Source organism: Mugil cephalus, chromosome 4 (genome assembly GCF_022458985.1).
Source record: "Mugil cephalus isolate CIBA_MC_2020 chromosome 4, CIBA_Mcephalus_1.1, whole genome shotgun sequence".
Lineage (NCBI taxonomy): Eukaryota > Metazoa > Chordata > Actinopteri > Mugiliformes > Mugilidae > Mugil > Mugil cephalus.
In genome coordinates, this window is record NC_061773.1 from 20,940,525 (window position 1) to 20,953,383 (window position 12,859).

Below are 12,859 nucleotides of genomic sequence, written 5' to 3' on the forward strand. Positions count from 1 at the left end.
CTAATGATGCATTCCTGTTAGTAGTGGTAATGGCTCTGTTAACGAGTTAACTGGATAATTAAACTGTAATTAAATAAGTATTTTAAATTAAATTGGTGGATATATATAAATATATATATGAGTGGGAAAACTGCAATTACTGCTATATGAGAAATATGCAAAAATGCCACAAATTATTAACCCAACTTTGCTAATGAATTTCAAAACAACAAACACTGGTGCTGCAAATGTTTACCGCGTACAGTATGCCACTTTATTAGCATTCGGACTTAATACGGCCTACACTTCAAACTATTACACGGCAATAAGGTGAGAACAGCGGGCTTTCCAGCAGCTCCTCCTGCGGTGCGTGCATCCCCTACCAGGCGAGCACATCAAAAGCCTTCGCATTCATTATGTAAAATGGCGCAGCTGAAGGGAATTGATCTACAAGTAAATACAATGGCGTTAATATGTGAGAGAATGGTATTTGATTTTAATTGGCTGCTGCAAAGCAACCACTGGCTGTAATCAAGGAAGCAGTGGGGGATCCACAACACAACAGTCTGCACCCTCGGTATTAGGCTCGGCTCACTGGTAAACAGAGGCTTGTGTATTGGTGTATGGGACAATTAAAAAAAAACTATAGCTATGATTTAGGTTTTTAATAGTTTTGTTTTTTTGTTTTTTTTAATTGAAAATGCCTATTTGGACACGTTTCTACTTGTGATGAGCTTTAGCTGTGACACTAGCACTGCTCCGCCACCAGAGAGAGCCCTGTCCTTTGCTAAAAAATCCCCCTCACTGGTTCATTGTCCTGCTTCAGTCCTCTTACACAGAATGCTGGCTCTTCAGAAAACACCAAAGGTTTATTTCATACAATACAAACAGAACACAGTCTCTCTTATCAAAAAGACAAAGTGTCGCGGTTGGACTCGAGGCGTGCTCGCCTGTCCTTCATCGCAGTATTTTGTGGGCTGCCTCGTACTGTGACTGAAAATGTCCAAATGAACGTGGACGTCGCATAAACAGACACAGAGCGGCACCGTCTGATGTCCTCTTCAGGTCACTTATGATCCCTGGAGAACTGTAGTGGCAGAACCTCTCCTGCTGCATGCTGGGTAAAATCCTTGTGGATGTCAGCATGTCTGACAGAAGGTGTAACATTATATCCTACCAAATATTGTGTTAAGCTCTAATCCAGTTAGTCAGCGCGTGCAAGCTACTGTGCGCCATCGCAAAACAACCTTTAAACCAATGGCGTTTGCAGCGTACGTGCTGAATGACTAAAGGAAGCAAATGTGTTTATTTCATTAAAAACTCCAGTGATGTGTGTGTATTAAAAAATGCAGATTTGAAGGCCAGTTGTTGTAGTGTGACAGCAGTTTTTTACATTAACACCCCCCCCCACCCCCCTGTCCTCCTCTCACAGGGTCCCACAGGACAAAATAGATCAGGATGATGCAGACAGACAGCACTCCTCACACTATTGATTATTGGATTTACTTTATATCCATCATCGTGTACATTCGCGTAGGTTCCCCTCTGCGCCTGACTGCGAATTCGCAGGCCGGACGTGTAACTCGCAGCTCGGCGCGTTTGCCGTTTTATTATGATCAACTAAATGAACAATTAGAACACTGGTTTTTGGTGTCAAAACATTTGGCTCAGGCGCACGTCGGATCTGGATTCCGACTGACGGAGTCAAACGGCTCTCCTGATGCTGGACATAAACCTTTTAATTACCGCAAACATGGTTGATGAGTTTGAAGCTTGATTACTTGGCCTTCATTAGTCAGATTGTGAGCTATAGTGACTCCCAGAGGCGCAATTTGGCATATCCAAACGCCAGCCAGCCTCGGCGTTAAGCAATTACACTGACCCTCCAGTACACCCAAACAGGTGTGCACCCACACACACACACTCACACACAAACAATGTCATGTCCGTGCACTCCTACTCATTATCAGCATGAACGGGCTGAATGCGGGAATTTCAGTCCGTTCTTTAATGTGGAGAACGAACCCGACTGAAAGAAAAACACTGATAAAATGTGCTTACTGCTCCGTTGAACTCCGCCTGTCGTAATGACTCGGTGTTTGCTGTGCCACCTTCGCTTTTGCTTTCCATCGGGGCGGCCGGTGGTTGTCACTACATCGAGGAGGGAGCGTCCTGCCTCGGGCCACGACGCGCTGATAATGAATGTTCAGCTCACTGGAAAAATAAAGTGTGTCTGAACTATGTGGTCGGGATACGACCGTTGTTTGGGTGGGTGAGTCAGACGCAGTGACAACGGGTGGACGCTCAGTTTGCACAACGCTCACTGGTTTCCTGTGTTGTAATTGCTGATGCTAGTAGACCACACTCGAGATGATAGCGCAGGTGGCAGGTATTGTTGACGGGCACATTGTGCTAAAGTGCATCATGTTGTGCTTTAACACACTGTCCGGCAGTGGCCTTGCTGCTATTTTTAGACGTACAGCTGCTCCTTAGCACCCACCCTTAAACCAGCCAAGCACCAGAGATTTATGACACCAGCCCATGAGAAACAGCTGTAGTGTCTTACCAGCAGCAGAGGAGCAGAAGCTGAGGCCTCTCATCACGAATTCTACATTGTTTTTTTCTTTATTACTGTCATGCATTTTGGCGACGGCCGACGTCCGTGTTAAATGCACTTATCAGTTGAGTGCCTCATACTCATGGACGTTTCAAACCACAAGTCTGGAGCGTCCGGTGCTGCAGCGATGAGTCAGAGCCTTGTCACAGCGCCACCTGAGTCCAACGCAAGTTCAACACTTGTGTTGAGCTGCTCCCCCACAGCACCATGTGTCCCGGGCCTGTTTGCTCAGCATACTGTCTTACATCTGAAAAAAAAAAAAATACTTCCTGTTCGTACTGAAGGCGGCCCGGGGGTTTGCCTGTGTGTCCTGTGTCGGAATGGAGGATAAAAGATTCCTTGGACTTTGTGTTTTGTACAAAAAAAACCTTCACACCGTGTCACACGTTTAGTCATGTAAACTTATATGAGTGTGTGTGTGTGTGTGTGTGTGTGTGTGTGACGGAGGGGGGTGGGCACTAAACGCACAGCCGTGTGAGCCACGGCGTAGCAGCTAAGCTTAAGTTTAGCTTATCACTGTCAGTTTGTTGTCTGCATTATTCAAAAGGACACCTTATCAGCCGGGGGCGACTCATATTAGCCTTCTCTCCACTGTGTGCTCAACACAATAATGTCCTGCGCTGCTCCACATTGACGGCGGTGTCTATTTCAGCAGCTCCCTATCCATTTATTGACGCATGTCCTCCATTGATTCGAGAATTGATTCGCCATGCAATCCATTATCCATCTGTCTGTTTCAGCGGGCTTTTAAATGATCCATCAGATTGAGCTATTAAGAGGAGTAGTGGTGAAGTCCAAAGGTTGGTGATATATTTAGGCAGGGAGGGGTGCACTTTCTCTCTCTGAGTGTTTGTGTGTATGTGTGTGAGAGGTTCGGGTCCAGGTGTTGTAAGACATCTGGAGGTACGATACACAGTGGTACGAAACAAAGCACTGAACAAAAACATCAGAAACCATTAGAACCAGATTCAAGCCTTATCCACCATTAATCAGATTAATTCAGATGAAATGTTGTGGTGTTTTCCCACGTTGTATTTATGACCTTGTAAGTGAAGATTTTTATCAGGGTCAGAGTTCATGAGCTGCTGAGACGCTCCCAGGAGTGGTGGAGGTGGGTGTTGTGTTGAATTACTGTAATGTAGTAATATAGAGTTATCTTCATAATTTTATAATGTGTCTGAGGAAAACGATATTTACAGTGACCTTGTCCCTTTGCTTTTCCTCAATTAAATGACTCGTTTTGTTGCATGCTGAACTCAGGGTGATGTTAGCGTTTGAACCCCTAGCCTTTTCTGTACATCTCACTCGTTATCCATTATCCATTAACCATTTGAAGGCAACACACATGCAAAAAAAAAACAAAAACAGATACTTGCTCAGATTTGTCTAGTGGTAAGGATTCACTGCATGGCTCCGGTTTGATTCCTGATCAGGGAACAGAGATTTACACAGAAGCTGTGAATGGACGTTAGAGAAGTGGACTTGGGACTGTAGGGTCACTGGTTCAAATCCCCTCTACACCAATGGCTGAAGTGCCCCTGAGAAACTGTGCGCAAATGTAACATTTGAAACTTATGCTAAATGATTTTAACGGTTTTAACTGCGATTTCACACTGTTTTGGTTTTACCAGGCTATTGTTTTTAGCCGTTGTTAGCGCGACATGGGCTTGTAATTCCCAAATAACACAGGAAAAATGTAAACTACACTATAGCAGCATTTCAACATATGTATGTCGAAAAATACTGTCTGTACGACCGATTTAATGCAACAAAAAATAATGAGAAGTGCTAATAAATGGAACATTGCAGGAGCTTCAAACTACTGTTTACACATGGGGCGGCCATCTTGGAAACTCATCTCGGAGACTACGACTTCCTGGGTAGAACAAATGGAAAGCGCCAACACTCAGATGATATCTAGCTGGGCAAACTTATTGTGCCAGGTGTGTCAGGTGATGTTTAACCAAATTCAAATAAAGGAGTGTGGATATTTAAAAAATATTATTTCGTATGCAGGTTAACACAGGGTGTAAGAGTGCAATGAAACGTTGTGGACCAGAGAACAAAAAGTAAGAGCGCATTAGTATACAGGATTACTTAAACATACAGCATGAACATTAGAAAATGAAGAGCACATTAACATTTCAGTGCAGCACTGAAATCTGCCTGTCAGCCATCAAGCTTTAGATAGGAGGTATTTAACTGAACTTTAGGTAAATCCAGCTCTGACACCTCACTAATGAACATGTTATACATATTTGTTTCACCTTTGTGCGATGGAATTCAAAGACGTGGAAAATCATTTAAAATGGTGAAACGTTATCACTCTATTGCATCCCCTCTTCTTAAAAAAAATAAAAACCTTCTCAAGTCTCTTCTGGATGTGAGGAGATAACTTGAGCAATGTTAGGATCGGCCACGGTATTTCCGCTGCTCAACATTAACTTTGTAGTATTTTTAGTTTCTTAATGCACCAAATGTTTTCAGTGGGTGACAGGTCTGGACTGCAGGTAGCCCAGTTTAGCACAAGTGCACCTGCAGAGCATCACGGATGCTGGTTTTTGAACTGAGCGCTGAAAACAAAGTGGATGCTCCCTCTCGGCTTCCAGTCCAGAAGAGAGGTCGTCTGTGATTTCTAAAAGAATTTAACATTTGTGGATGAACTGTGTTCTCTGACGATGTTTTTCGGAATATGTTACAACAGAAACACGTGTGTTTTCATAGCAGTGCTACACAGAGATTTTCATGACATGACTTTTCCGGTGTTTTGTTTTTTCTTTTGCCAATTTTCAAAATGATAAAAAAGATTGATGTATTATATTTGATTACATACTGTACATATAATTTAAATGGCATTATAGATAGAATATTTAATATTTAAATACTGCCCCAATTGTTGTATATATCATTTCATTATATAATTGCTTTTTTATTGAGGTTAAAACCCCAAATGTGTGTCTGTGGTATGTTGTGATAAACGTCCTCACATTATCAGTTAATTACTATTAATATACAACCGGCCCATTCAGTGTGAAAGGTCTAATTATAGCATGATTAGATAAATAAATAAATAAAGATTAAAAGAAAAAATATTAAAAAGTAAAGTCAAGTAAATTAAAATTGCCTGGTCATCAAGCTGAACCGATGGGACATTTAGGAGGTTTTTTACCTGACAACAGCATTATTTAAAGAAATAACAACAACAAATCCTTCACGCAGCATAGCTTTAAATATGTGGAAAGGTATTTTTATACCAAGGGAAGTGTGCTGAGATTCCTGATGTTTCATGCTTTCTTGAATTACGGTCCAGGTTTCTTTTTTTTTTTTTTTTTATTTCTGGGTAACACTTTAATCTTCCTGCGAGAACCCACTTTGAAGAAACAAAGAAAATGCCACCAGACAAACATAGGTGTGGGGGCGCTAAAGCGGGAAGAAGGGGATTCAGATTGAGACGCAAGATGGATTCATATATATTCATGAATTCAGTCAGAAAAGTCAAACGGAAGCAGTATGATAATCTTGCAGTAATTGCATTTTTTCCCTCCAACTGTTTTTGGCAGAGCTGAGAGAAACCTCCCTGAGACGGGGGAATGCTGCGACGAGGAGTGTCACAGCAGTGAACAGTGGATACTCTGTGACCCTGTACCAAAGGCCAGTCAATCCACACCGGGGTCAAGTGGTGGTTATGCCAAATCCATCGGATTCATGGGTAATGGGATGGCTATCATTAGTCCTCGGATGGTCAATTATATGTTTAATTAAGCGAGACAGACAGCAGATAATTGAAGTATTGACTGTCACGTTTGTCTTGTGATCTGGCGAGCACGCACAGGAAGTAATATCAGATTTATTTAGACATCCCGATGGAATATAATAATCTCTTTTCATTTACTTGACAGCTTCATTTGATGTTCTGACCTCTGACTAATGTGAACTTCTTCTTTTTTTTTTTTAATCTAATTTTCTGACGGTGCACTCTTTCTTTCCCTCCCTTTTGGGGCCTCAGGAAACACCAGCTTCAAAAAAAAAAAAAAGAAAAGAAAAAAGACACCACATTTCAAAATATCAAGCGCTTTTTGTTTTTTTGTTGTTTTTTTTTTCCTTTTCCCTCCCCATACATGTCAGTCTAGTGGATACATGTCAGCAGCCGTCTGAAAAGCGCTGACATCGCTGCCCTCCTGTCCGGCAGCCCCGCTCCCTCTGTGTGAACTTGGATTTAGCTCAAGGGTATAGCCACCCTGCTAATGTGATGTAGCTCCGAGAAGGAAACAAATTGGCCTGACGTCTCATACACTGCCTTGTCTTGATTGTGTGATGGCTTCTGCTGCTAATGTGTTACGATGGGTAGACCTGAATGGGGAGGGAGACAGATGTGTGTGTGTGTGTGTGTGTGTGTGTGTGTGTGTGTGTGTGTGTGAGAGAGAGAGAGAGAGAGAAAGAGAGAGAGAGAGGGAGGAAGAGAGGGGGGTGGAGGGGGGTAAGATGGGGGAAGGGCCTCAGTCTGCAAGATCAGCACAAGTGGAATTGCATTGATTCAGTTAACTGCAGAGTTGGAGCGTGATGTGGAATTCTGTTTATCAAGGGTGGAGTTTACACGATAGGCTCCATTTTGATCTTATTTTCTACACTGTATTCATAATCAGCCGCTGCTCTCTTATTCTCAGCAATAAAATCTTATATCGGCCGCGCGCACGTAGCTTAGCTCCACCTGGAGCATTATTTTCAATAAAATGAGCCGGTACGCGCCTCTTTACTGATGTAGCGACCTGAATTAAACGGCCATGTAACGTGAAGTACCTTGCCACGGCCTTTATGCAAACCCTCCCCCCTCCACCCCCCCTCCACCCCCCCAACAGGGAAATGCACACGCTGCTCAGCCGTGATGATGCTGGCAGATACACACTGTAAACATCATCATGATCTGTATTAATCTACAAGATCAGATGCAAACAACTGACATTGTGTTCTGTAAATCACCAGGAAAATGCGCAGCTCATTCCAAGCAAACACCGCCTCGTGTTTTATATTCAAACCGAAAGCTGCTGGCCCAGAAACGACATCTGCTGAATCTTAACAAACTGCGGAGTAAATCTCAAACATTGTATTAATTAAAGGGAACAAAGCTTGCTAGCTTCGCGATATGTTTTCTGTAAATGTGGGACGATTTTATGGTCGGATATGTGCAGGAAAATCAGGTACATTTGTGTACAGAAACGGAGAGATGCTGCCCTATAATAAATGCACTTCAGGTCAGATAATAGTGGACTTTTTTTTAAAAAAAAAAAAAGAAAGAAAGAAAAGAAAAATTCTACTGCCGGTGTTTTATGTGCAGTCTGTTCATGTTTTTGGCACCGAGAGGATACATGCATTTTAAATTAATGAGGCTCTCTTTTAAACATCCATTTAGAATGGGCACGACGGAGATGTATATTTTCTTTTCTCCTTTCCCTCTCTGCCCCACTCTTTCCTCCCCTCATTTCTCCATCTAGCTGTAGGGAATTTGTCTCTGAGGGTTTATCATGACTGCCTCATATTCCGCCCCCCCTCCCCACCTCCTCCTCTGGTTTGTCATTTTGCTGATCCAGACGCTTTTTCATATTTCAGTATTCTTATCATCCACTGGCAGTAAGATGATCCATTTCACTTACTTCTTAGAAGTGTGACTGTAGCCTAAGTCAATATCTGCAGAATGAATTCGGAGAAAGGAGGACTAGCTGAGGAGGGGCAGCTAGTTAGCGGCTGTGGTGGTGGTGGTGGTGGTGGTGTTACTGGTGGCGCAGGACACTTTTTTATCCAGAGTCAGCAAGGGTAAAATGTCAGGCGTTTCTTAGGGAAGCGACTCCATAGGATTCCATTCAAAGCTTTAATCTTAATTGAGAGCATCGCACATTGATATTCCATAGGCCTCTTTGCCCTTCGCCTCTCAGCTACTTTCATTTAGAGGACAGCCGTACTGCACTACAGCATGGGGATTGCTTTGTCAGACAGCCAAGAGGCCAAAGGCAAGGTCAACCTCTCTTTGTAATAGTGGCTCGCTATGGAGTGAAGGCGTCACCTCTCTGATGCTGTCATTGCTTTTGTGAAACATTTCTGAGTCTTCCCAAAGTAAAACTGAATAAAAATACGCCCAGGCTTCACGTTGGCACGCCTCTCTGATTTATTCTACCGCAAAAGAAAAGTTAGATGTTTCGGCTCGCAAGTCTTTCTGACTATCTATCTAACAAGATGCCGCTTTCCCCCCGAAGCTGGGGGCCAAACAGACAGATGATTTAATGCAGCGAGGAGTAAAAGAAGATATTTGCATATTTAGCAGTCAGAGAGAGTTCATCGTAGCACTCAAAGAGTTGATTCAATTAAGAGAGCGCCGCTTTATATTCCTGCCGTCTCCCGCACACGCTCCAGAAGAGGTTCAATAATTTCCCTCTAAATACAGGAGATCTGTGACACGTCTGTGTCAGGAGGAAACAGCCACAATGGGAGAAGTCCTTTAATCCCGAAACAAAGGTGAAGGACTAACTGGCCCAAGCAGATGCAGCGATAAGGCCCACGTCGTCGGGCAGGGAGGTGCGGGAGGGCAACGCTTTCACCCTCGCCACTCCTGTGGGAAGACTCGTCATGCCACCTTTCCAGGGGTGATGAAAACAGATGGAAATAAAGACTAACCGCACACACACACGCGAAAACACGCAGAGACACTGTTTACAGCTGAGTGCACAGCCCCTATCTGTGGGACTGAGGACCGAGCTCGCCTCCATTTCTCATGCTCCTGCCTCAGCCCAGTGCTGACACAGATATACAGAGGAGAGATAGAAACACAGATAGGTATGCATGTGCATGTTAGAGTAGCCTGGGGGGGGTTGCAGGTTTAAAAACACAAAGAGTGAAAAGCTAACATACGATCTCTCTGCCACACTTTCCTCATCAGTCCCAAACAGTTACAGTATATGGCCTTTTAAACGGATCTGTAAAGCAAACCTTGAGATAAACACCTTGAGATCTCTGCAGCAAACACAAGTGTTTCTTCTCCTGCTGATGAAACACTGCATCAGGATTAAAGGATTAGCCCCTTTCGAAGATTTGCTTTACTAACACATAGTATGAATAACAGGCTTCCAAAGAAAGACCGCAGCCTCTGACAGATTTATCAGGTAATCAGGGTTTGACAAAGCTTCACAGGAGCAACTCCTATTTCAAAGTCTTCTCGCCTGGCTGTGTGGGAAAGACCGCTGCTCGCGCTTTCCACTCCTTCTCCCAATCAACCGCCTCAGCCGCCGCTTACAAATCAACGTGGTTGATCCTCCAGATCCGTCGAGGCAACGCAGCTCCCGAGCCACTCGGCAGAACGTCACCGAAGAATCTGTAAAGAGAGGCTTCCCTTTATCACGTCTTGATCAATAAAATCCATGCTCAGCACGCAGTGATACTTTACTCCTTCCAATAAAATGTAACCTACTTTGTGACTTATCAGCTGACACGGGAACATGAGCCAAAATACGATCTTGCTTTCCATTTCCTTTATTTTTTCACATTTAGTTTCCCCCTTGGGAGGTGCCTTTTATTTCAAAGGTAACAGTTAGCTAATTCAGCACACGATTTCACAACCAGCGCCTTAAAATAATTATTGTCCTAAAGTCAAATGAAAGCTGGCACATTTATTTAGGGTAATTTAACAGGAAAAAAAAAAGAAAAAAAAGAGAGTAGTTTCAACTTTTTGGGCGGAAAAAGGATGCGTAGGGTCCACATGAGTCAAGGCTGTTCCTCTCCTTTCCATTTAAATATAGCCTCGCTTACCATTACTGCTGTCACTCACAGACTTATGGCGACCTTCTGACCTCACCCGTACAAAAGAGACTTGAAGATGACACACTCATTTCCAAAGCTGCGCGCCAGCGAAGAAAACAGACATAGAGACTCCTCTTAAGATATTTTCCTGCGCTGTGATCTTATCAGTCTGAACTATTTTGTCATGGTATCATTTTCAGTCATTTGGCTGAGGTTTCATCTGAGCCCCATAAGACAGTGTGTCTGCAGCAGAGGAAGGCACACGGGGGGGTAGGTGGGGGGGGCAGGCCTCCCACAATAATCAGACAGTTGAGCGTTTTTCAACACCTGACGCGCAAGTTTGTTGGGTTACGAGTCAGAGGTCACCGGCTCCTGTTGTTATACGGCTTGGACGTGCGAGTGCTGCAGGATACCGCTCAGCCACGTGTGGGCGGTGTCTTCCTTTACACAATTCACTTTCTGTTCGCTGTCAGAGCTTTTAGTTCTTTAAAAACCATTAGCAGTTCTCTTCAGTGCGTCTATACCAATTACCTATGGGCTTGTAAAGTGAGGTAACTGTCAGCCGTTAAACACTACACACTCACAAAAAAAAACTCACTGAGAAACAGTATTTTCAGCCATACCCGCGGCATGGCTTAAGAGACGGCAAAGTTGGTCGTATTCAGCTGTATCAGAGTTTGGAAAATCCACAGCTTCTCCCCTAATGCCACCGCGAGGATTTACATTCGTTGCTTTAAGTTAAATGGAAAAGCTGCAGTTCTTCAAACGGCCACTTGGGGGTGACTCCAAAACGGTGTTCATGTTATTTATTAGCAAAGACGAAAAACATTCATCAAAGACCACTTTTTTTTTCCTGTGACTAAACTAAACCTAATATCCGCTGATGAAAAAGTGTGACGGACTTTTTGGACTTGTTTTGCCGAGACAACACGGGGCTGAAACGTATTTCAATAACTGACAATCAAGATTCGTGATATCTTCATGCGGGCCGTCTGTCAAAACGAGTGTCTCATCTTCAGACTGAATAAGTGATGTTTTCTTATCTGATCTCAGGCGGTTAATGTCAATCGACCGAAACTAGCAAGCTGCCACAAGCCCCGTGGCTACAAATTAGCTGGCAACATCTAAAGCTGCACCACCCCAATATTTATTCAGCCTCTATCATCGCAAGTAAGCCAACTATGAAGTGAAATAACTCTACCCTTCAAGTTGCTGTTTTTGCACTACGTGAAGTTATTGCCTTTTAATTTCTTACTCACACATATTTAAACAGTGGAGTAAATAATAGATTAGCATTTAGCAAAGTGATATTATCTATAAATGCCAGGTCCTGGAATGAATCCTTCTCGCATATAAGTGAAAATACAAACAGTATAATAGCCGAGCCTGCAAGTTTTCATTAAGTTTAAGATTTGAAATGTTATTTAGCTTCAAAATGTGTGCAACGTTGATGGTCTTACCTCGCTTTGTTTGTACTGAACTGTCATACCAGTAGTTTCTGAGTACTGTCCTCTCAGGGATACACTACCAGTCAAAAGTTTGGACAACTTCTTATTCACTTCAATGAGAAAATGTGTCCAAACTTTTGACTGCTGGTGTATGCGTTTGTCTATTGTACTGCTTTTGAATATATGTGTTTTTTGCACTTAGTAATTTCAGAAAATAAATACTGTTTTTCCGACACAACCACAAAAAAAGGGCGTGTTACCTCTTTTATCGCTCTGAATGATCAAGGGCAGCGCAGCAGGCTGAGAACACAGAGAGTCCCGTAAACAGGATTCAAATTTCTGTCACACATACAGTATAGGCTTAATTAAAAGGGTTTAAAGTGAGAAAAATTCAGATCACTATTATGTTTAAAGAGGACGTATAAAGTAGTTGATATTAATAATGTTGTTAGCTGCAGTTCGACTAAAGGTAAAAATTGAAAGCAAAAGCAAATGCAATGGCTTTTCTTCTAAAACTATGAAAGATAAAAATGACCAAAATCTAACCAAGATGAATCATACATGGCTGGGTGGTCATAATGTTGCCAAATGCCTGATCAGTGTAGACCTCGACATGTTAAAATACCCAGTGTTACCCAAAACAAAAAACGGTTTTGGTCTCTATATCTAAATTTTCCACCCACGATGACTGTATGTGGGTGAGCTCACACATTTAAGCATGACAAGAATATACGTTCTTGAATTAGACGGTTAGGAGGAGACAGACACGACCTCAGCCTTCCTGGTTGTATGCGCTGCCTGGCCAAACAAACAAAACAAAAGTCGCAACACAAATTTAACTAAGCAAATAGGTACGAGCCTCCTATTGGTTAATTACTGCATGGGTGATTATTTTTCAGCTGGAAAACAAGTTATTTAACCCCAAATGATGCAATAAGTAGCTTCTCACTTTTTAAAGTAATTTCTCCAGTGGTTGTGGAAAAATTGTCAAATCATTGGCATGCATCAAGCAGAGATAACATCTGAGGAGACT